General features: G+C 39.8%; 1 long non-coding RNA gene across 2 annotated transcripts; it reads left to right on the forward strand.

Annotated features, from left to right (window-relative positions):
- The first annotated feature begins 698 nt into the window (after positions 1-698).
- On the forward strand, positions 699-7,476 carry LOC140632916 (uncharacterized). Of its 2 annotated transcripts, none has more exons than XR_012030564.1 (5): positions 699-799; positions 1,083-1,243; positions 4,815-4,958; positions 6,913-6,965; positions 7,266-7,476. It is a non-coding gene; the product is annotated as an uncharacterized lncRNA (long non-coding RNA). The 2 variants fall into 2 exon arrangements; XR_012030563.1 differs by having other exon boundaries at positions 4,815-4,937.
- The last annotated feature ends 18,843 nt before the right edge of the window (positions 7,477-26,319 follow it).

Raw genomic sequence — 26,319 nt, forward strand, 5'->3', positions numbered from 1 at the left:
CTGCACTACCAGCCTGCTTCCAGGAGGAATTTCATCAGGGTGTGGTTAATACCTCATTCGCTGGGTTTGTTGGTGAATATTTTGACTACTGGGACCTAATTGCATCTCAGATCTTGAAATAGTTGCAAACAAAGCATGACATTTTCAAATGGTTCGGGAAAGAAATGAATTTCCTTAGCTGTTTTTTGTTGTTCCTGGCCAGAACTGGAGAGGACGGCATTTCTGCTGAAGAGCACACAAACTCATTGATTTATTGCTTGACAGTTGACAAAAGTAGATATTTGCATGTTTGGTGCCTGATGATAGCAGGTTTCGAAATTTTTCCAGGGCACAAAGTGTCCGAATTACTTTTAAATTTCTTTGCATGAAGAAGTGTTTTGTTTTGGCTGCATTTTTTTAAGTCTAAAAATACACGGCCTTTGCCATGTCGAGAGCTCTAAATTTAATTAATCTCATTCTTACACATAATATAGGTATTTAGAAAAATTAACACTGAGCACTTTGTGGCCATTGCAATGGGTTTCTTCTGATAGGCTGACTTGCTAGTTAAAATAAAACTTTAAATCCCTCATGCTGGAAGGACACACAGGGGCATTTGTTTAATTCTTTGATCCAGAACTAAATCCAGGTAATCAAACAGTGGCTTGTCTATCCTATTCTGAAAGGTTTCCAGGAAGGAATACTCCATCGCCTGGCAACCTACTGCAGCGTGGAATGGGGAAGTCCTGAAGCATGTCTTACTCAGCGCCTTCTTGCTGCATCAGAAGTTTTGCTCTCTGTGGATACTGAGAACTGATGGGTATAGTCTATTTATAAGAACCTTTCAGATTCCTGAAGATAGTTATTAAATTTCTCTTCAACTTTCTTCCCACTAAGCTAATTAACTCGGTTCTTTGAACCTTCCCTTGTAAGGCTTCACAGAGCTGTCATGGCTTATATACACAGCAATTCTCAGTTCCAGTTCTCAAGTTACGTCCAGGATGCTTATTAGGTGTTTGGCCAGGAGACATTTGAAAGGTCTCAAGGAGTTCCACCTAAGGTATTCTCCTGTGATGACTTTATAAATCTCTATGATCCACCAGGTGCTGAGATCTAACCTGTACACCTCCCACCGCGCGAAGCTGTCAGGCTTCTCTATGTTACAGTAGATGGCTGTCCCCTTCGCGGAGTTTAAATATTGTGGAGGAGATTACATCGACATGAAGTCACTTCAGCCCAAATTTACTACCCTGTCATCATTGATGTGAGTGGCTCTTCCTAAGGCAGCTTTCCTTCAAAATGGATTTATCAAGGAGAGTCCACTGGTTGGAGGAATAGACGAAGTCATTCATGTCAGGACGAACTGAAAGAGGGAGAAGTCTGACTGCAATGTGGGGCCTGGGGGTGGGGGTATGGGGTGCAGGAACCCAGGAATGGCTCCCCTCTGGGATTTGGTTCCCATCCACAAGTACAGACTCAAAAAGGGAGGTTTCGGTCACATCAGCAATGCCTGTCTTCATAATGTTCCACATAGCACCTGGTCCTCCATGCTACCCTTTATTTTACTTATTAAGAGCAACCCAGCAGTTGCATTAGCATCATAAACTCATATCTCTTGTCATTACACAAACATTGCATGTTTATTTGAAATTAATGAGAAAAAGCTGATTAGCTAAAAAAAGAAGAGAAAAAGGATCTTTGCAATCTTATCAGTAAAACTACTGATAGTAACTTATTATATTTTATACCTTTTTATTGTGAAAATTTGCACAAAAGTAAGATCACAGCATGCAGTTTTACAAGCATTTTTAAATTTATAAGATACTAAGCATGTATTTCAATATTGACAAATACGATTTCCATTTTTTTTAGTGGTTGAATGGCCCTTTAGCATATGAATATAATTTACTTAACCTCTATGCTATTGTTGGACAGTTTATTTTCAATATTAACTATGAAAAACTATACTTAGATGAACACTTTTAAGGCTAAAACTTTGTACATTTGTCTAGTCAAGTCCTAGAAAGGAGTGGAAAAATAACAGAACAGGGCCGCTCCGGTGGCCCAGCAGTTTACACCGCCTTCAGCCCAGGGCGTGATCCTGGAGACCAAGGATTGAATCCCACGTCGGGCTCCCTGCATGGAGCCCGCTTCTCCCTCTGCCTGTGTCTCTGCCTCTCTCTCTCTCTCTCTCTCTCTCTCTCTCTGTCTCTTATGAATAAATAAATAAAATCTAAAAAAAGAAAAAGAAAATAACAGAACAGTACACGTTGTTACAGCTGTCACTAAAGATTGCACCATTACCCTATGGAAGGGTTTCGTCCATTGATTATCTGATGAGCTGTGTCCTTTATTCATTTCCTCATCAACTCTTGGAAATTCTTACATTTTTTTGGCAGGTTAATAGTCTAAAAATGATATGTCATTTTTGTTTTTTAAAATCAACTTTATTAAAGTATAAATTATATAGAGCATAATAAAATGTACTCACTTTACATGCACAGTTTCAGAGGTTTTTGACATATAATCACCATCCACATGAGATACAGATTATTTCCATCATTCCATAAAGTTCACTCACGTCCCTTTGTGCTGCCAGTCCTAGATAATCACTGATCTGTTTGCAATTGCTAGAGACTCCTTTTGCTTATTCTATAATTTCATATGTATAGAATCACATTATCTATACTCGAGTCTGGCTTCATTTGCTCGGCATAACATTTTTGAGATTCATTTTCTTATATTGTAATTTTTCCTTTTTATTTATCACTGGCTAGTATTGCAATATACAGATAAACTATATATATATATTACTATTTATATGGTAGTTACCTTTAGACATTTTTTTGAGATTTAGCTATTATTAGTAAGTTTCGATGAACATCTGTATCAAAGTCTTTTTGTAGACATATGTTTTCATTTCTCTTGGGTCAATACCTAGGTATGAAATCACTGGGTCATGTAATAAATGCATGTTCAACTTTATCAGAAAATGTGAAGCAGTTTTCCAAGGTTGTACAATTTATATGAGCCACCACAATGTATGAGAGTTCCAGTTGCTCTACATCCTTGCCAATAGTTGACATTATTAGCTTTTTAAATTTTAGCTGTTCCAATGGATGTGCAGTGGTATGTCATTGTGGTTTCAATTTTCATTTGCTGATGACTAGGGACACTTGGCATCTCTTCATGTGCTTATGGCCATTCACATATTTTCTTTTATTTATTTACTTTTTTTAAAAAAATTCTTTTACAGATTGTATTTATTTATTCATGAGAGACACACACAGAGAGAGAATCAGAGACACAGGGAGAGGGAGAAGCAGGCTCTCTGCAGGGAACCCGATGTGGGACTCGATCCCGGGTCTCCAGGATCACGCCCTGGGCTGAAGGCAGCACCAAACTGCTGAGCAACCCGAGCTGTCCACATACTTTCTTTTATGAAGTGTCAGATTAAATGTTGCCCAGTTCTTAACTGGATTATTATTGAATTGGTAAAATCCATTATATACACTGGATACAAATGTGTGTCATATATATAATATAAAAAACATAAGATATATACATACTATTTATATATATAATATACTATATTTTCTCATTTTCTCCTAGCTAGTGGTTTTTGTTTTCATTTTTATCTCTTAATGATGTATTCCAAAAAGCAGAAAGTTTTCATCTTGATTGGAATCCAAAGTGCCATTTTTTCCTCATTATGATTAAATGCTTTTTGTTTCACTTAAGAAATCATTGCCTACAAGAAAGTTGTAAAGTTTATCAGTTATGTTTCTTTTTGAGGTTTTCCAGCATTAGTAAATATATTTGGTCTGTGATCCATTTTGAGATAATTTTGTGAATGATGTAAGAATTGAGGCTTCTGTTTGTTTGTTTGTTTTTGCACCATTTATAAAAGGTTGTCCTCCCCCCAATCATATGACCTGGGCTCTTTGGTCAAATGAATGAATTAGCTAGATGTGTGTGGTTCTATTTCTGGATTCTGCATTCAGTTCCATTGGCCTACATGACTATCCTAATGCTAATGCCACATTTGCTTGATTACTAGAGTTTAATTTTTATTTTTTATTTTTTGGTAATACTCAAATTAGGAAATATAAGCCCTCTTTTTTCGAAATTATTTTGGTATCCTACATTCTCTGTATACCCCATATACATTTTAACACTAGTTTGTCAATTTTTACAAGAAAACTTGTAAGGACTGCATTAGGATGGCTTTGAATAAATGGATACATTTTGAGGTCATTGATATCTTAATAATACTGAGTCTTCCAATCCATGAAGATAGTTTATCTCTCTTTAATTTCTGCAGCAATGTTTTGTGGTTTCAGGTCTTACACATATTTTATTAAATTATTTTATTTTTTATGCCATTGCAAGTAGTATTATTTTAAAAATTCTTTTTTTTTTAATTTTTAGTATTTTTTTAAAGATTTTATTTATTTATTCATGAGAATACACAGAGAGGAGAGAGAGAGGCAGAGACACAGGCAGAGGGAGAAGCAGGCTCCACACAGGGAGCCTGATGTGGGACTCCATCCTGGGTCTCCAGGATCACGCCCTGAGCTGTAGGCGGCGCTAAACCGCTGAGCCACCGGGGCTGCCCTAAAAATTCTTTTTTTTTCCAATTGTTCATTACTGGTGTATAGAAATGCAATCGATTTTTATATTTTGACCTTGGATTTTGTAAGCTTTCTCAATCTTACTATATTTCTGTAGTTATTTTTATACATCTCTTCAGATTAGCTACATACATAATTTTGCAAATAAAGACAGTTTGATTTCTTCTTTTCTAAATTGTTTTCCTTTTATTTATTTTTCAGATCTTATTGGGCAAGAGCACCCCTACACCCAGCACAATGTTGAGTAGCAATTGGAAGAGAAGACACCCTTTCTTTGTTTCTGATCTTAGGGAAGAAGCATTTAGGCTTTCACCATTAAAGATGGTATGAGTTGCTAAAGATGATGTGAGTTGAAGGGGGTTTTTTTGTTTGTTTTTTTGTTTGTTTTTTGTTTTGTTTTGTTTTGTTTTAAAGATTTTACTTACTTGAAGAGAGGGAGACAGAAAACATGAGCAAAGGGAGAGGCAAAAAGGAGAGGGGCAAAGGGAGAGGGACAAGCAGACTCCACATTGAGCAGGGAGCCCAACATTGGGCTCCATCCCAGAACCCTGGGATCATGACCAAAGGCAGACATTTCACTAACTGCGCCACCCAGGCACCCCTGTAGGTTTTTCATAGATACCCCTTATCAGTTTAAAAAAGTACTTTTTATTTCTAGTTTTCTATAGGATTTTACTAAACCTAGATATTAACATTTTGTCTTATTTTTTATACATCTTTTGGGATAATCATATAATTGTCCCCCTCTCTCCTCATCCTACTAACAAGATAAACTATAAGGAAATGTAAGTAAAGTGTTGTAAGGCTCTCACATTTTACAGGAAGTGATGTAATATTATTTGGAGGTAGACTATGAGAGGATAAGAATGCATAGCATAATCCTTCAAACAACCACTAAAGCAAAACAAACGAAGACAAAGCAAAACTAGTGACAGCGCTAAAATCCCAATTGTAGAGATAACAGAAAAACATTTTTAAAAAATTCTCAGTTGGGGTGCCTTTGTGGTGTAGCCAGCTAAGCTTCCAATTCTTGGTTTTGGCTGGGGTCTGATCCTGGAATCTAAGCCCTGCTTCAGGCTCTGTGCTCAGCAGAGTCTGCTTGGGTTTTTCTCTCCCTCTGCCCCTGTGCCCCTTGCCTCCTGTCTCTCAAATAAAGAAATAAAAAAGAAAGAAAGAAAGAAAGAAAGAAAGAAAGAAAGAAAGAAAGAAGAAAGAAGACCTCAATAAAAAAAAAAAAAAAAAAGCAAGTGATGCTGAAGATTCAAATCCATACAAGTGGTGAGAAAGGCCCAGTTTTGAGAAATATTTCTGAGGCTGAAGTAGTAATACTTAAATCCCCACAAAGGCAAGGACTACAGAGAAATCAAGGATTTTTCCCTTGTCCATCTAATCTCTAGGCTTTAAGAAGGACCTCATTTTAATTTGAAGTTGCAGTGGAGACAAGCACAGACTTTCTCAGAGCAAGGTGTGTCCTTGTGTATGTTTCATCACCACCTATCAGATATATAATGAGTTCAAGTTTCGTTTGTTGTATAAACATGACCAGACCCACACCTGCCCTTTTAGGACTTTATAATCTAGTGGGGAAAAAAAATTAAAGCTTACATTTTTATGGTAATGTGCTGTACCCAAGAAAAATCCTTCTCTTCTGTAGTAAAGATCTTTTGAGGTGTACTCAGTCCTTAGGTCTTAGTGTTTCTTGGATGGGCAGCCCAATTTCAATGTCATATGAAAACATTTCTCTCTAGTGGCCTCAGCTTTCTTTCCTCATACCTCTCTCACTAGCCTCATAATTGAGGACTTTAATTTATTCACCACACAGTGTCTTTGCCCTCCTGCCATCTGTAATTTATGCCTTACACACTCTGCTGCCTGGTATTATTTAATTCTGCTTTAAAAAATGACAAGAGTTTTGTGAGCCAGTTGGTAGGAATCACCCGATTAAAAATATTGTTATGCATAACGGTGTTTAGAAGAAATTCCCAGCAGTGAATTTCAGTTTTGTAAGATAATGTTCTTTTTAACACTACCCAGCTGGTGGTTACAGTTATCATTAATATTATAAAATAAAGATAACAGGAGCCCCAGGGAAAGAAGTATGACCTCTCAGGAGAATGCTAGAGTTTCTTATCCAGGTCTGCACAATCTATTCAGGCAAACAAAAGGGAGCAGTAACAACACCAGGGTGGGAACAGGACATGGGTTTTCACCCCAGAGCAGCATCCCTGAAGTGCTAAAATGTGCAGTCAATATTGGACCACCACTGACCTTTCTTTTCTTCAATATCTTTTTTCAACAGGGCATACATTGATCATGAAGACATTAAGAGTGTCCTAGAAGTGCAGAGAGATGGTAAGTCTTATTTTTTCTTCTCTTTGAAGATCTCACAGCCAACATTCTAATCTTTATCCTCCTGATTATATTGTCCTTCTTGGGTAGTACTGAATAGAGAAAGAGATGGAGGACACGACCTAACAGATGACCAGAACCAATTCTTCTTCTTTCTGGACATACATTCAGTCCACACTACCCATTTCTCTGCTCTGTAACTAAGTTCTGGCCAATAGAAAGCAAGAGATGTGCTCTATTTCTGGGCTGGGCCCATAAACCCTGCCAACGTTTGATATTCTCTACTCTTTTTCCTTTCACCAGCTTGACTCAACTACTCATTGGAAGTCTTACTGAAGACAACCTAGTCACAAGATTGAAGAAGCTCAGGGATGCTTGGGTGACTCAGTTGGTTAAATGTCTATCTTCAGCTCAGATTATGATCCTGGGGTCCTGAGATTGAGCCCTGTATTGGGCTTCCTGCTCAGTGGTGAGTCTGCTTCTCCCTCTGCCCCTCCCCTCTGCTCATGTTCTCTCTCACTCTCTCTTTCTCTTGAATAAATAAATAAAATCTTAAAAAGATTAAAGAAGCCCAAGTACCTAGATCAATACTTAGAGAGGAGCCACTGTTAGCGGCTGAATTGTGTTCCCCCCAAACGCATTTGTTGAAATTCTAACCCCTAATTTCTCAGAATGTGACCTTATTTGGAGATAAAGTCTTTACATAGGCAGTCAAGTTTAAGTGAGGTCATTAGAATTGGCCCTAACCTCATATGACTGATGTCCTTATGAAAAGAGGAAATTGGACACAGGCACTGAGGAAGAACACAGGGAGAAAACAGCCATCTACAAGCCGAGAAGAAAAAGCCTGGGACAAGTCCTTCCTTGCAGCCCTCAGAAGGAGCCAACTTTACTGATACCTCAATTTTGGGCTTCTAGACTCCTTAACAACAAGACAATAAACTCCTGTTGTTTAAGTCACCCAGTTTATAGTGTTTGGTTACAGCAGTTCTAATATCAACGACAAGCTGCCCACCTACCACTGGTGCCATTTTGGAATTCACAGAAGAGAGAAATAAACATTCTGTTTTCTGTGATCTACTCTACACCTTGAGTTTTTGTTGGAAAAAACAGTTTTATCTTAATTAATGGATGGGGAAGAATACATTGAATGTCACTATCAGCATCTTACACTTGGTTTTGTCCTAATCTCTTCCACAAAAAAACAAAACAAACAAACAAACAAACAAAACGCCCATGGAAGTCTCATGGGGATTGTCTTGAAGGACGGTGTGAAAAGGATGAGCATAGTAGAGTAGGGAGTTTAGTATAAGAGTGGACCCAGGCCAATACTGAGGCTGGGAGAGTAGCCGTAAGCACAAATCTGAGTTATTTCCAGAGCTGGTAGGTAGAGGAGTGAAGAGGAGAGCCCTGAGGCGATCTATGAAGGGTGTGCACTGATGGTCCCATTTCAAGAGAGCCACATGTGCCTGACAAGCTTGAGAACTTGAAGGGCATTCTCCAGCCAGGACATTAAACTTTTCATGGTTTATAAAGTGTCCATTGATGAAACTCTGTGTTTCATCAAACACTTATAGCCGTCCTAGAAGGGAGTCAAGACTAAAAAGGTATTAGGCAAAATCTGTCCAAAAACCTTCAGGTTGGAAGAGCAAGGAATCTGTGTGGGGTACAGAGATGTGTGGTGGCCCTGATCTAAGGGTTGAAACTCAAGTGGGATGATGGTGGCGTCCACACAGAAGTATAGTCCACATGAAGGATTGACATATGAGCAGAATACAGATGATGTCTGCAAGTATCAGAGCTGGTGTTGACTGAGGCAATAAACCAAGAGGGAGGAAGGCCCAGGGAGCTTCTGAGGGCTCACATAGGATGAGGAAGGCATCTGTATAACGTGGGCCAGAAGTGTAGGAGACATGTTAATGTGCTGGGGTGTTGGTCAAATAAATAAGTATATTACTGATAGTGGAAACCAGCTTTCTCCTTACCAGAGAAGGGAGTTGAAAATATAGAAAAAAACATTTTAAAAACTATATTTTCCCCTGTGATATAGATTAAATTTGTAGGTCTTGGTGTGAGCATATGATTTTCAATATACTGTCTAGAGATAGCTATAGAAATAAACATAGATGTACCTGTGGGGGTGTGCAATGAGCCTACCCAGTGTCCATATAGTGTTTCTAAATACCATTAACTACTAACAGGGTCTAGGGTTCCTTAGAGAAACAGCAGACTCAGATTCAGAAGTGGGAAAGGCCAAGATGAGTCTGGAATATCTTGTCGCACCAAAAAGTAATGAAGTAATCACAGACTGATTACTTCACACATCAAAGGAAAAAAGCATGTAGCTTGATGGGGCTCCTACCTGGTTAAATCAGGAACAATTAGAATATCAAAATCAAGAATGATTTTAAAGTATTATACCCCATTGAATAAAATAGGAAGCTTTGAATTCATGTCCATATGAATAGATGAAAAAATTAGAAGTTTTATAAGAAGAGGATATTTACATAGTCTCCAACTATTTATCCACAAAATACCTAATAATTATGAAGGGAACATGCCATCAAAGAGGAGAAACCATCCTAGCCGTGGTGACTGAAGTTAACAACATCCATAATGGGACCATCGAAATAGTACACTCCCATAAGATACAGTTGGAAGGGCACAGCACCACTTCTGTAACAATGCTGTCACAGACCTGAATCTAATCATGAAGAAACATGAAAGAAACCCAAACTAGGGGCTGTTCTGTAAAATGAGTGGCCTATAATAATCAAAGGTGTCCAGGTCCTGAAAATCTAAAAAGGCCTTTGAAACTGTTCCAGATTGAAGGAAATGAATGACATGACAATGGAAAGGAACGTGTGACTTGGAACTGGATTCTGGTGCTCAAAAGGATGTTTTTGAAAAAACAGGTGAAGCTGAAGGTATCCGATTGAGGTGGCTATATTGCAGATTTTGCCCTTGTTTGTGGGAAATACACACTAAAGTATTTGGGTTGATGGAGTACCAACCCTACTTGGCACCATGGTGACAACTTTCTCTCAAATGGCTCAGGGAAAAGTTCTTTGTATTGGATTGACACCTTGTCTCTAAGTTTGAGATTGTTCCAAAATAAGTGTTTTAAGTTATCAGATTTGTTTTACAGATGAAGAAACAAACCCTGAAATGTTTGAGGTGACCAAGTCAGTGTGTGATAACTCCAAGCCAGGAGCCTTGCTTCCCTGTGACATTTGCATTGGACTTCGAGGGAGTAAGAGCCAAGGAAATTGTTTTCTGAGGACATAAACCAAGATCTAACAGTCCACTCCGCATGGTAGCTGTGTACCCTGATCACAGTGCTGAATTATTCTAAGCTTCTTTTTGTTTTTCCTCTTCTATAGTCATCTAAGGAATCATTCAGTGCCAATGTTCTATGAGCCTATGTTGGAAAAAGCAAGTGATACCAACCAATAATAATTTGGGGCTGGAAGGTTTAGGAACATTTTTGCTTTCATTACAATTTCTGCCAGGTCCATAAAATAGAGAAGCTGTTATGTTATAGAGCAGTGTATCTCTTTTTATTGAAAGTTATGAGTGGTCTGCAGGTGGGAGTTGGGAATGGTGGTTAAATTATTCATCATGACAGAAATAATTATCTTCATACAAGAGACAGAAGCCCAAATGCCTTTTAGGAAGTCAACTTGAGAAATGCTCCCCAGTGATAATGAAAGTAATAAGATGTGTCCCAGGCCCTCTTCACAAGCTCTGATTTTTTTTTTCAACACTTGCAAAAAGTGCCCTGTGCTGACAAATGTCTGATTAACAAAATTAAGAAGAGGTTTGGCTGTGGCATTAATCCCTCCCCGGGGCCTTTTAGCTTCTGCATTTCTAGGTTGATTAGCTTTTCAGGTCAGATTTTTCTTCCTCCGGCTCATTCTTTATCATTTGTGGTCGAGCCAATATGATGGTAAGTCTGCCACGATGGGGCGAGAGCCAAGTAACTGTCTCCTTCAGAGGAGGTTCAGCTACCCTAACAATTATGATCCCATTACATCTGAAACACAGAATAAAAAGCACCATTGACACCTTGTCACCTTTCTCTTCTAAGGTTCATAGTTTGCTTCAAAATGGAAATATACCAAAATGGCAAAAATGTTTTCATTCAAACCTGAATGTGACTTGAATAGAGCCCAAGGGTCTTTTTCTTGTTTCATAGTTAATTGGTACATTTTGGCAGTGGGAACAATAGAGGTGGATGGGATGTCTATCATAGGACGGGGTGTCTATCCATAAAGACATGGGGAGCCCAAGTAATGTCACGGAAACCTTGGGAGACAGGCAAGGAGGTTATTACTGTTACCATTATTATTTTGTCATTGAGCAAATGAAAGCTTGGAATTCCTAAATGACTTTCCCTAAGCTGGAGAGCAATAAGTTGCAGAATTAACGTTGAGTATTTGGACTCACAAATGCCAATCACTGACTTGAGCACCAGCTAGGAATTGAATTGCTTCATTAAATACACATATTGGGTTATACATGACGGGGCTATGAAGTACAACTCAGCTGAGGAATTGTGCAAACCATGATTATCCCTGTACTCAACCATTAGCATTGTTGGATACATATATTTAAGGCCAAATTATATATTTATATATAAAATTAGCTTCTTTAAAGTTAATCCAGAGGAGCAAAATACATTTATTTTTCTGACCTGGCAGGAAGACATCTGACACAGCCCCCAATAGTATTTTGGCTTTGGCAGGTAATAAAAGAGGAGGGAAGAGGGGAAAATGGTTGTATATAAGAATTTCAATTAAAACATTGATATCCAGAAGAAAATGGTATATAAAAAATAAAATGTTGAAGGTTTGGAGAAATTAAGTGGAGCCAACACAAAGCAAACAAAAATTGGGCCTATTCATATTTTTAACTTAACATGTAAAAATATATTTGCATTAATAATGCCAAAAAGTTGGGACACCTGGGTAGCTCAACAGTTGAGCGTCTCCCTTCGGCTCAGGTCTGATCCTAGCTCCAGGAATTGAGTCCCTCATCAGGTTCCCCGCAGGGAGCCTGCTTCTCCCTCTGCCTGTGTCTCTGCCTCTCTCTGTATCTCTCATGAATAAATAAATAAAATCTTTAAAAAAAATAATGCCAAAAAGTTAAGAAGGATCACAAAGGGGCTGAATGTGTCTGCTAACCTGATCTCTCCTCAAACTTTACATCCCACTTTGCCCTGGGACCCTGGGTGAGTCTTCTCACCATTTAGAGCTTCCATTTTCCCACTATAGAGTGGAGAGTTGACCTAACAGATCTCTAAGTGCCCTAGAATTTCTTATTCTAGAGCTCTATAGCGTATAATGGAATACATTTTATGAGAAAGCCAAGAGTGGAGACTGACAAAGGAAAAATATCCATTGTTTCCAAACCACCAATAGCGAGAAATAATGAAAACAACCACCTGAAATGAGTCCCAGGGCCTGTTATTTATAAACAGCAAATCCAGGGAAAAGTCTTGTGTCTAGGATGATAATCACCTAGATGTTTGAAACCTTTGGAAACTACACTCTTGATCCTTTCTCCCAGCTTTGCTCATTTTCCCTCTTTGGGAGGCAGAGATTCTTCTCATAACCATTTCTGTGTTCTCATGAATATTACAGGAACATTCTTGGGTCTCCCATTTAAAAAGGAAATATAAATATTTAGATATTACATAGAAGTGCCTGAAGTGTGGATATATAGAAAAGTTTCCAGGAGTGGCTTGTCATAGTTTATAAATCTAATAGGAATAAAAAAATTTAAAAAAATTATTTAGACAAAAAAAAATTATTTAGGCAATACTGTTCAGTGGATTTTTTTTTTTTTTACTGCCAACTTTGTCTTTTTTGGTTTATTGTGAAAACAGGCAAATAGAGAAATCATAGAAGTATTTCAACGGTGTAGAGAAAAAGGAATGCAGAGATTATCTTTAGCGTTCTGGGCCCAGGACCCAACTGCCCCTCCCACACTACTGGACTCTTGAAAAGTAACCATGTATTAATGAGACCAGAGTGATAGGGAAGCTGACACTTCATCTTCATCCTGTCCAATGATCTCCAGATCATTGAATCCATAAGATGTGCAATTTGATCGAAGTTTCCATGGCATTGACCCAGATATTCTGGTTCATAAAAATACTAAATCCTTTAATGAAACACAGAATTGAGTTAATACGATTTATGTCACCCATTGCCCAGTGGGCTGATGCTTTGTAGTGATTTGATTAAAGGAAGATTATAAAATGGCTGCAATCCTTACTCATTTGCATTTGGTTCAAAGAAAATGACCCAAATGGAACTAAATAGACATTTAAGTATAAGAAAAAGATTTTTTTTCTTTTTATTAAGCAGGAACATGAAACAACTTGCCAGTGATTTGCACGACATTATTTTAGGACTAGAAAGTGAATTTGGCATGAAAAAAGAAAGCCAAACAGATCATGTTAATTACGTTTCCTCCGAACAAGAAAATTTAATAATCTCCATCCCCCTGCCCCCGCCCCAATACATCAATCTCAAATTTGGTACTTGAAATTTTTCCTGTCTTCTGATGTCGGGTGGTACATAGTTTACACACGTGTTGGGGTTTATTTTCCCCTTTCAGAGGAAGAAAAAAGAATAGAAACCTGCACTTGTGTGGTGTCCTTTGATATTTGTTTTATTGTTACTCTCATTTTACAGATAAAGAAGTTGAAGCTGAGTGTGTCAAATGTTAATACTAGGAAGAAACAGCACAATTTAAATCCACATCCATCTGCCTCCAAACCCCACCCCTCTCTACCTCACTAGGCTTCTCTTTCTTCTTCTCTTTGTATCTTGAGCAAAGAATACTTCATTTAACTAATATATTCTGCAATTCCAGAAATGATGCATTTACCAGAAAATGCTAATCTTGTTAATAGTCTATATACTACTTCCTTGGACATGATTATGGGCTTACTAATATCTTTCCCTATAAAACAGTGATATATGTTTCCCTCAGGTCGAGCTAGGTATAATTTTCATGTGACTATGTAATTTCACGTGTGCAATGAGAGCAAACATCCAGAGAGTCTATGAAAATTACACCGTGTTTATTGCAAATTGCTGAAATGAACAGATGACTGGTTCCTAGTGATTATTTACAGGATGCCTACAGGTCTCTGTACATTTACTTACTTAACCAAGATTTCAGACGTGCGAAAAACAGCTGGTGCAAGAATCCTGAGAAATTATAGAAGAGACACTCACAAAATATTCGAGCAAAGATCACGGGTTACAAGACCGATGGGAGATACCATGCTGACGAAGAATAGGGAATACAGAAGAAAAAGAAGAATAACTGGGCGTGAGAACAAATCATGTAAGTGCTCTAGGTATGACCACTCAACAAGCTGTAATCAAAATGGAACAACAACCCATAAGAAATCGAAGTCAAAACTGGGCCCTGCTATGAGTTGGGTATTATTCATCTGAATCAAATATGAGCTTTTTCCCTAGTCAAAAGAAAGCAATTTGCTGAAAAGAAATGTAAATCTTTTGAAAAGCTACCAGCAACTTTTAGGGACAGACATTTGATACAATTTTCTGGCATCTTCCAAAAGATGTCTATTTACTTATAGGCATCTATGTGTCTTTTCAGCAGTTCAGCCACTAGACTTCTACAAGTATTTTATCCAGGAGAGATGATATTACTAATTGTTTTTATAATGTACTAACAAAACATGAATAACATAGAAATGCTCATATTTCATTAATAATTATTAAGCTCGGCTGTAATGGTGTATAGTATGATGAATTCTGCTGGTATTGTAATAAATTCCTTTTCAAAGCCCAGTGTTGCTGAGGGCAGTTCACAAATGAGTTCTAGAATGAAAGACTCCTAACTCTGGGAAATGAACTAGGGGTGGTGGAAGGGGAGGTGGGCGGGGGGTGGGGGTGACTGGGTGACGGGCACTAAGGTGGGCACTTGACGGGATGAGCACTGGTGTTATTCTATATGTCGGCAAATTGAACACCAATAAAAAATAAATTTATAAAAAAAAAACAAATTAGTTCTAGACTGTTCAGTATAGTATCCTTGGAGCCAAATTCAGCGTCTGGCATAGAGGAAGTACTCAATGATTATTTGTTGAATGAATGAAAGAGTAAGGCTAAAATGTGGCAAAACCTAACATTGTTAGCTTATAATATTAAAAGAAGAAAGGGCAAGATGTTCACAAATAAGCTTCAGTCTTGATACTTATGTAGAGCGCCTGAGGTTTGGACAGGGAAACTCTGCTTCCTTTAAGGAAGGGGTAAGTTCTGAGGAGGCAGTTGGGAAGGTGAGGAGAGACACTGTTGTGTGCATGGATTCCCATATTAGAAGGTGGCCACGGGACCCTTGGGCAATGCTGTCTTATGTACAAAGGTTTGTGTCACAACACTTTGCTCATAATTCCTCCAGTGCCTGTTAAAACTACAAACAGCTTTGGATAAACTTACGTTTTGGCAATATCACCGGAAAATGATGATGAAGTATAAATCAATGATATTTAAGGCTTACATATGTCACCAAATTAAAGGTCTTTCATGTGCAATAAACTCTAGGTCCAATAACGTCATAGTGGATGCTCTTAATAAAGCTTTTATGAAGACCATAGCTGCTTTAAATGACTTAGTAACAGTCTCAAAGGTCCCTGAAATGTTTATATGAAGTTAGCAAGAGCCTGCCATTTTACAACACACTGAGAGAGAAATGCTAATAGATAAATATCATGTTCTATAAACAGGATGTGGAAATGCAATGGCACACACATCACCAAGTGTTTTGAGAAATAGGAAATGTGTGTCTGATTATTGGGTAATGGCCATGCAGCCACGGAAGCCGAAGATCTCCCTTTGGATCTTGGCTGTCTCCTCACAGAGGCTTCCAGTTCTTTAGCTGCCTCAGCAAGGCTGCCTTGGGGCAGACTCTTCCCATGGAGAGAATCTAAGGCAAGTAAAATCCAAGTGTTTAACTCTGTTCACGAAGCTGGGAGAATATTGTGTCCAAGCCTTTGTGCCCATCTGAGAACCATCATGCTCTTCGGTATTTAATGACGGCAGGGAAACAGGGCTTTGTGAGAATCCAGAAGAGGGGTAGTAGCCTGGAGTCAGCAGGAGTGAGTGGATAAAAGATTAAGGGCAATTTAGAGTTCATGTTTTCCTTGTTTTATTTTATTGTGAAAAGAACACTTGACATGGTGTTTGCCCCTTTAACACCTGTTTACCTGTACATGAGTGTTGACTACAGGTACCAGCTTGTGCAGCTGATCCCTAGAGCTTATTTATCTTGTTTCACTTCATTTTCCTTGATGGTAGTTTCTTGCGTCTCCCTCCTCCCAGACCCTGGCTACCACCAGTTCACTCTGTAGCTCTGTGAATTTGACTATTTTAGATACTTCATTTAAGTGGAGTCATGTAGTATATGACTTTCTGTGACTGGCTTATTTCACTTACCGTGATATCCTCAAAGTCCATCCATGTTGTGGCATATTATAGAATTTCCTTCTCTTTGAAGGTCTCACGTATTATATGCCACATTTTCTTTATCCATTCGTTTATTGATGGACAAGCAGGGTCTTTCCACATCTTGGCTGGTGAGCAGTGCTGCAATGTACACAGGAGTGCTCATATCTCTTTTAGATCTTGATTTCAACTATTTGAGATGAATACCTAGAAGTGGGATTGCTGGATCATAGGGCAATATTATTTTTAATGTTTTGAGGAACGTGGCTGCACCATTTTGCATTCCCACCAACACTGTGCAAGGATTCCATGTGTTTTTCTTCTTTATTTAGCTATAATGGTTCTAGGAAAATTAACACAGATTGTATCCCCTGTTCTATGACCTGTGAATGTCTTCTGGAAAGTATGACCTTGAAACACCATTCAATGATGGGTAGGAATGATTTTTTTCCCCCAGGTAGGCCGAAAGGGACCAGTGGTAGAGGAAATAATGGATGTTCTTTTCCATTTATACATGAAAAGGGTGCAGTTGGCAATCAAAGATTGCTCACTGCATTAATAACAAGCCTTATGTATTTTCTGATGTGTGCATGAGGGGAGGAAAGAGAGCAGACTATATCCAAAGAAATGCACAATCTTCAGCAGTTGACTGACTGTCTTCGGCTCAGGATGTGATCCCGGGGCTCTGGGATCGAGTCCCTCATTGGGCTTCATGTGGGAAGCATGCTTCTCCCTCTGCCTGTGTTTCTGCCTCTCTCTCAGTATCTCTCATGAATAAATAAATAAAATCTTTAAAAAAATAAAATAAAAAACATAAAAAATAACAAAGAAATGCACAATCTGGCATCATTGTGAACATAGAAGGTGGAGCAGAGGCCTGGGGTAGAGTGGGCCACACCACAAGGAGCCGGGAGGCCGGAAGGTGAAAACATTGCCCCCTGTCCACAGAGAAAGTTGGGCAGTGTTCCTTACTGACCTGCTATTCAACAAATCCCTTCAAGTTTATGGACCTATCCGGGCTAAGTGTGTCAACATCCTGTTCTTTTTGATTAGAAATGTATTCACGAGAAAGAGAACTCAGCATTTTGCATTGCCTCCATTGGTGGCTATCCTAAAGGGAGAGCCCATCATCCCTCTGTAAGAGAGATGGTGTGCCGCCAAGTGTCTGCATAATCAATGGGTGTGAACAGAAATAGGGAAGGCCTCATGCCCATCCGTGAAATTGTTCTGTGCTTGTTCAACATGCAGCTCTGGTCTCTACGGCAGGATGCTGCAGGTTAAGACTTTCATTGACAGAAAGGAAGCTGTAAGCGAATCCAAACGAGTCTCTTCTGCGGGTAATACTGGTTCATGATAAAATACATGGTATCGCTTAGCTATTTCCATGACTAGCTTCCCACCATGAAAGGGAATTTGATTTTGGACTAAAATCAGCAAACCCCACAAAACACACAACGTCTAAGAATCTTCAGTTGGTGAAACACACATACACAAGCCACATGCATCCTTGTGGTGCATCAGGGAGAGAATGCTCGTGTGGAGATGGGGAACCAGATCCTGGTCCTAGCAGACTCCTTTCCCACGCCTGAGGAACCCTCATCTGTGGAATCAAGCATGCAGCCAACCCAAACCACTGAGTTTTGTGCATCTGGATATACCGGTAATCTGCATGTTTCCAATTTATTGTACTGATGTACTGAGCAAAGTTCCCATGTGTATGTGTTATTCATTTGTAAAGACCCCAAACGAATCCCACGGAATCCAACTCCTGAAAACCAGTTATTTAACCGGTGCTAGCAGCTAATGGGAAAGTAGTCCATAGAGGAAGTGCTGGGGGCCCCTGAGAGGTTCAGGGGCCATAGGAGCCCGATGCTGACTGCCCATCACACCCCTACAGTCACCTGCCCACTGCCTCAAGGACAGAAATAGCCCAGAGAGCGGAGACACCTGCCAGCTAGCCCCCATCCCTGCTGGGCATTCTTCAGTGAGTGGTCCAGACGGGATTGATGCAGACTCTCTGAGGAGGCTGACGAATGGGTCTGTAGGGAGGATGAAATCTAAAGACAGAGTTTTTCTTCCCTTCCCTTGCACCTTGAGAGTGCGGGTTGAATTACTTTCTGAGTTGATTCACTGCCTCCGAGAAGCTGGTTAAAGGGCCCTCTGTCTAAATGTTTGTTTGATGTCCTTATAGCTGCAGAAGGACTGTAAGGAAGGACCCAGGGCTGCAGATACATTTCTCCCCATCCAAGAGCACATACGTCATTGTCGATGACATGACACCATGCCCATTTGCTGGTGGAGGCACCCCGTCTTGTCTGTCAAAACCTACAACATTCTCCGTGGCTGGCCCATCAGTATTTTATCTGTGATATATGGGCCACCTTTCTAATTATGTTCTTCGAGAAAACACACGCATCTGACCCATAACACTGACGGGATGGTCTCCTGCTCCGAAGAGCAGAGCACTCACTGCTGTTTGCTGGCAGATCCCAGCACAGGCTGGCTGCACCTGGCAGCATGGGAGGCCAACCCCTGTGCATCTGGGCACAACAGCTCCTAGAGGAGGACCAAGGTTCCCGCGTTGGCCCAGCTCTGCAGGGCTGGGGGCCAGGAGGCAAAAGACCTGGTTTCCAATCCTATTTCCGCTGCAAGGAAATGGTGTCACCTTCCCTCTGTCAGCCTTGGTGTCTAGCTCGAGGAATGATGGTATTATTATGGACTTTCCAGATTTTCTAGGAAGATAAAAAGAGAAATGACAATCTGAAAACCATGTGGAAGCTGGAAACACAGAGTCGGAACCCTTTTATCACTATTTTATCTTCCCGATTTGCATTTAGCACTCTGATGGCTAATGTGATACTGTATTCATCATGTTTTAGAATTTTCCTGTATTTTAGCATGCTTTGACATCTTGGGACCTTGTGGACTCGGGAGGGACTGCCCTCCCTCATCTAGCTAGCTTCTGCAGGAGAACAGGCTTGCTCAAGAGTATGACTTTGATATGCAAACCAACCAAATGCAAGTCCAAATCCCCGCCTGCCTCCTTTCCTGAGGCTGCTGCAGCTGGGGACACTATTCCTCTGCCCTAAATTCAAGCACCTACCTACACCCCAGAGCCAGTTGAAATTATGCAAATGATCCAATCCTAAACCTGCTCAGCTTTCTTACTCAGCCTTGTCCAGTCCTTCCTGTGAAATAAAGAAAGGTGCCCATGCCTCCCTCTCACTCCCTCCGCCTCCTGACTGACCCTGGTGCTTCCCTGGGGGTGAGGAACGGTAAGGGATGGTATAGGGGGGAGGGTCCCTGTGTGGTGTGCTGAGCCTTCTCTGTTTAGGGATCTGTGACTATAAACTTCTTCCTTCCTGAGAGTCATTTCCATATCTGCATGTCTTAACATATCAGATAAAAACAGACCCCAGGTATATTTTAAAACAAGTGCCCCAACAAATAAATACATTTTTGGAATGAAGGAATTGATGGAACACAAAAGATAATGGCTGTGAGTTTGGCAAAGCTGCTTCACCCTCTAAGCTACAGGGTTGGGGCAGGTGCAGGTCAGGGCTTGCTCTCTGTGCCCGTTAAAATCACCTGGGGCCTTTGAGAAACAGCAGGTTTCTGGGCTCCTTCTCAAAGCAGGCACATTAGTGCCTCTTGGGATGTGTGTGTGTGTGTCTGTGTGTGTGTGTGGGTGTGTGTCAGGGGGATGCTTTCATGAAAGCCTCCCATGAGTTTCATGCTCAGCTAGAACTACTAGTGTGTCACCTGTGAATTTTTCTCAAGCCTTAAAATATTTTCCTAAATAAACTCTGGGGAATCCTGCAGGGTAAAAAAACAAGCAATTGAGAAAGATGGATTTAGTATAGAAAACTTTGAAAAACTAGATCCTCCAGACAAATCCTTCTTGATGTAAAAAGTATATATTTGCTATACTTTTGAAATGAAGTGGGTGGGGTGCCCAAGGTTTTTCCCCCCATCTGCGCTGATTAGGAAGCCACCACACCCATTCAGGGAAGACGGGGACATACCATAATATGGCCTTTTGGGCTTTCATTTCAGCTCCAAGCTGTTGATGGAAGGCTCAGCTTTGGGGACGTGTAATTCAGTGTCTTGTATATGGCCCCAGGGGCTGCTGAGATAGTTTATGTAATGATTTCACTTGTGAGGGAAAAATTAATTGCATTCTTCTCACCAGTTGCTCAGTGCTAGAGCTTCATTGGAAAAAAGCTAGAATTCCCCTTAGGAAACCCAGTTTTATGTTAATATATAGTAATGCTGTACATGGTCCTATTAATCTAGAGGCAGGTGGAGCTGGAGACAGAAATCCGCAGACTGCAGGCTGGAGAGGTTGGCTCTTGTATGGCTGGTCCTTGGGCCATCTGTGCCATCTTGGCCACACCCTACTTCGTGTACCTTCCCTCTATGTGAAACTGGAGCAATCATAGATGCCTCTTGGGTGCACATAATACAAATGAATGAGATAATGTCTTTGGAGAGATTTGAATTCCTTGGAGAGCATTACCATGGAAAACACACACACACACACACACACACACACACACACACCCTTATATACTTTGTCTCTTCCTATACCTTATCAGTCTAACAAATGGGAAAGTATAACAAAAAAAAAATCATCATTTGACCCCAATCCATTATCTTTCAAGAAAAAAAAGTCATTTCTCCTCCACGGAGCTGCAGGGAGAGTCACTGCTAATGTCCCTGGCAGGTTGCAATTGGAAAAGGAAGTTGTGTCCTGTAGCCAATGCAGCTAGGACTCCATGTGTTCTGTAGGAATGACCCCATCTGGGGCTCAGAGAAGACCTCAAACATGTTTTCAAATGTTTGGACTCTATCAAATCCCTGTTGTGTATTCTTTTCCCAACTAATCGCTGCGGTGTTTAATTGTTAAAGCCATGTGTGTTTCAAGGGAAATTGAATCCATATGTTTCTGATTCATTTGCACTGAGCTCATCAAATTGTTGTTTTGTAAGAGCTGTTTGCTGTCCAGGAAAAATCCCCAAGTGCCTCCTCATACACTGATCTATGCTTTTCAACATCTTTAAAACAGGAAGCAAAACCTGCTGTCAATAGTGCTAGGATCACCTCCTCCTCCACCATAGCCTTTTAATGAGCAAAGTTTCCCTTCATGCTTGGGAGCCAGACAAGAAGATAATCTTACAGGAGGGCTTACCAAAGTAGGTTTCATAGAAACAACAGGGTGGGATTAAACAAAGCAGAGCAAGTTTCTTTTAGCACATTTTCAAGATTTTTAATAGGAATATATGCAAGGATAAAAAGTTTTCCTAAATTTGTTCATTCAAATTTTTATTTGAATATAAATATAAATATTTATTTAGTGAGCACCTACTGTGTACCAAGACATAACATTCGGTGCCAGGCATATTGCCTCATATTGCCTCAGAAAGGTAGTCTGTCTTCAGGATGCATTTATTCTATGGGGAATTTCCCAAACATATTTAGGTCATGGAAACCAGTACTCTGACCACCATTCTCCAGCAAACACTAGTGTGTAGTGGGGACAAAATGTAAGTCCAGCTAATCTGAGGGCCCCTGAGCCTATGCTCAGATTAGAAAATATGATACCAATCTGCAATTCTTTGTCTTAGGATATGTTCTTGGGGGGTTAGGGGGGGTGGCGAGGGAGAAGCAACAATTAAACCAGGCCAGGTTATGGTAAGTGCTGTGAAGACACTAGTGGAACTATGAGTGGATGAGAGCAATTTTCTATTTCATAAAGGAAGTGACATTTGAGTAGTGTGTTAGTAAGGGTTCTCCAGAGAAATACAGCCAATATATATGTGGAGAGACAGACAGAGAAAGATTGATTATAGGAACATGTTTACAAGGATGTGGAGGCCAAGCAGTCCCACAGTCTGCCATCTGCAAGCTGAATGAGAGGGGAACTCATGGGAAGATCTGGGAAGGGGGAAGGGAGTGAAGATGTCATTGCATTGGCAAATTTGTCTTTGCGATGAAATCACAACTCAGTATGTACAAGACAACTGAATGACAGTTATCAGAGAAACTGGAAAGTATCTATGGCTATTATATCAGCCCAGACATGGGAGGTGAACATTTAAATGTGCACTAGCTCTGTGCACATGGGTCCAGTAGGATGAAGATGAGGAGTGGGGGAGTCAGCCTGAGGAGAGAAACGGAGGGCCAGGTGTATTCCCTCCGTCACTCCTGATGAAAGGTGTCACAGATTCCCAATGAAGAAATTAACTGTATTACGAGGCCCTCTGTGTGTGTGTGTGTGTCTGTGTGTGTGCCCTCTGGTATTTTAGGGGACTTTTTCTTCCTGCATAGAACCTTCCTGATCAGGAACTGCCTTTTCCTACCTGGTGGCCTTTTGCCACTGTGAGACGGGGACTGTCCAGTCTGAGAACACCATTCCCCTGGTCCCAATGACTTGTGCTACTCTCCTAGGCTTTCCCATACTCTTCTATCCACTTCACAATGCCCATATCCCATATCTGCCTGGGGAGATCCTGCTTTTATTTTCAAGAACTGGACAACATGTACCTCCTTACGAAGTCATTCCTGATTTTCTCCAATTAACTGTGGTCTACCTTATTTAAGATGGGCCTTTGGCTTTTTGGAAGCTACATTAATAATAAAGCCAGAGAAATTGGAAAACAAGTCCTTCCATCAAAGGATGCATAATTATATCAGGATCATAGAAGAGATATAGGCTAATTATTGACAGGTGATCTATAACTTGGAAGAGACAATCAGGGGTGCCTGGCTGGCTCAGTCCGTAGACCATGTGACTCTTGATCTTGGGGTGGTGAGTTAAGTCCCCATATTGGGTATAGAGCTTAGTTTTAAAAAAGTTAAAAAAAAAAGAAGAAAAAGAGGCAATCTGTATATCAGGCAGTATGCCATCTTTTCCTACATCCATTTCAGTGAATTTTACCTGCCAACCAGGGTCATAAAGATTTCTGGATTCCACTATGAGCAGTATATCAATGTGGCCTTGGCATTTTAGGGTCCTCTTGGAACAACTCATTTCACTCCTCCTTCCTAATTCTAGAATTCAAAAAATAAACCAAATGGAGCAAGGAGGCAGAGCAGAAGTCTGTTAACTTGGTCCCATGGCCAGAGAAAGAAGCAGGAAGCTCCACCCCCTATTTCTCTGACCTGAGTACTTTGGTGTCATATTCTCTCAATGGACATAATTTCCAAAAATAAATATGACTGCTGATAGGTGAGGGCTGATGGCTTACCCAGCTATGGGCTGTCTGAGCCAACTGTCCTGCTCAGTGGGGAGAGGCATGATGAGGATGGAGGACGGTGGGCAGAGGGTGTTTCTTAGGCAGAAGGACAGAGAAAGACCAATGGCTTAGCCATTTTATGGACCTTTTATCCTTTCTCTGTTATCAAAAGCAAGGAATCTATTTTGCTCATAGATCCATCTTTCCAAGTTTATATCACTTGGAATGTGGGAAGATTCTGTTTAATTTACTCACAATGCTCACTTCCTAATTGCTTCAACTCCTTTAGCTCAAGAAAACACAAATCTGAAATAGTCTTTCAACCAACTTGCTGAGAGGCACAATCTCCCCCATGCAGTTACTCAAAACCACACCTGATAAACATTTTAAGCTTAACTCTCATTGTGTCAAGGCAAGATGATCATGGCCGCATTCTTTTATGTATATATAATATATATGTAATATTTATATATTATATATATTATAAATATTTATCGGAGTTCGATCTGCCAACATAGAGTATAACACCAAGTGCTCCCCTCAGTGCCCATCACCCAGTCACCCCATCACCCAACCCTCCCGCAAGGCAGCATTCTTTAAACAATAGCCCTTGCACAGACTTTTGTTCCTCTTTTCTGACTGAGCACATTCTGTCTCATTATTATTTGTGTGTTTATCATATTTTACTACTAAATCAGGTTTCTTAACAATTAAGAATTCACAATCTATCCTGTCTTGACCCTGGCCAGCACCATGCCCCGTTTCTGGCCCACAATAATAGCTGGTTAACATTTACTGAATTTCCTTTAGGTGCGAAGCATTGTTCTGGGCACTCTACCTGTATCAGCATATTCAGTCTTCACCTTGACCCTGAAGAGAGATGTACTTACCATCCCCAGTTCACAGAGGAGAAAAATGAGGAGTGTATGTACCTTGTCTACCCAAGTGGGGAAAAAAAGGAGAAAGAAAATAGTTTTGACTCAAACAATTTGATTTCACAACCCATTTTCTAAGGTAATGCGCAATATTGCTTCTCTGGTAGGTACTTCTTTAAAGAAATTTTTGTTGAATAAGTATTATTGAATGGGCTAAATTGCATTAAGAGAGGAGAGCTTTTTCAATAGATACCAATAATTTACCCGTGGAGGAATTTTGCCTGGCCTACAGAGAGAATAAATCAGCACTATTTTTAACACGGCCTTCATATTTTATTTGTGCTGGTTAAGCCAGTGGATATTGCATATTTATACTATTTATTTTAAGACAAATTGTCAAACATTTCTTCTGTGTCAGATGTCAGCTTCACTCTGATTGTATTTTTGCCTATTTTATTCTATTTTACTTTACTTATATATATGTATTATATATAAGTAAAGTAAAATACATATAATATATTCTTATATATTATATATAATTCTTATATATAATATATAATTCTTATATATATAATTCTTATATGTATTATATATATGTGTGTGTGTGTATATATATATATATATATATATATATATATATATATTCTTTCTTAAGGGAGCTAGAAATGTTTAACCAGCAAAGAGTTAAAGATGCCCCAGATGACAGTAGCCAGATGATAAAAGAGCTAATCCACCCAGAGAAACCTGCTCTAAACTGAGCTTTAATAATTGATTTAATAATGGATGATAGAGATGTGGACACAAAGAGTGTGAATATGTTTTTGTTGATTTTTCCACTTGCTCTGATGTACTGTTTGATAGCTAGTATGACAAATTGCATAGATGCCCTAGTGACAGTAAAAGCAGAAAGAAACGCCATTTTGACAATGCTGACAATTACCAAATCCCATCATGTGGGGCCTATCGCAAGTAACACAACCCCATGAAAATACAAATTTTATCTGTGCACTATTTGAACTCCAGGATTTCACCCCATCATTAAACACACTCAACTGTGCCAACTGAGCCATTTGCAATTCTGATAAGAATCAGAGCAGAAGATAGCCTGGACCAAAGGGATAGACCCTGCCTCCATTTTCACTGAGTACGTTGGCCTGTGTGAGACCTCTGCTCTTTCATCTTGCCAGGAGCTCAGCTAGGATAGCCCAGTCCACAGTTCATCTGACCTGAACATACATTGAAAGGAAATCAGTAGACCAGAAAGCCTTGTTCCAGGGCTACAGGGAAGGCTGATGATGAGGTTGTGCATCTACTTACCTGGCAAATAGGAAGAGATAAGAGTCCGTTCTCAGGGAAGAGACATGCTCTCTTCTTACCAGGGATGTGGCTAATTTAAGCAGGTTTAAAATTTCCAATGGTGATTGTAATCCTCTAAGAGATGTTATTTGAAAGACAGTCCAAATTCCTAACACATATCATTTTATAAATGGGCATCCGTGTTTCAAAGCTTCTTTACAAAAATACTCAGGGTATTCTTTCCAATAACTGGTGATTTCAGTATAGCATTCGATTTTACAAACCCCAATTCACTATATACATTTCGGAATTCACAGATCCTTATACAGTGAAAAGGAAATAACCTCTGACTTTAAGCGTATTTTGTAAATAAGGCTGAGCTTTCCAGACATATTTTGCAAATAAGGCTGAGTGTTCTAGACCTTCTTAGGTACAGAATTTCCAATTCCAGGCTTGC

The sequence above is a fragment of the Canis lupus genome, chromosome 5 (assembly GCF_048164855.1).
Source record: "Canis lupus baileyi chromosome 5, mCanLup2.hap1, whole genome shotgun sequence".
NCBI lineage: Eukaryota > Metazoa > Chordata > Mammalia > Carnivora > Canidae > Canis > Canis lupus.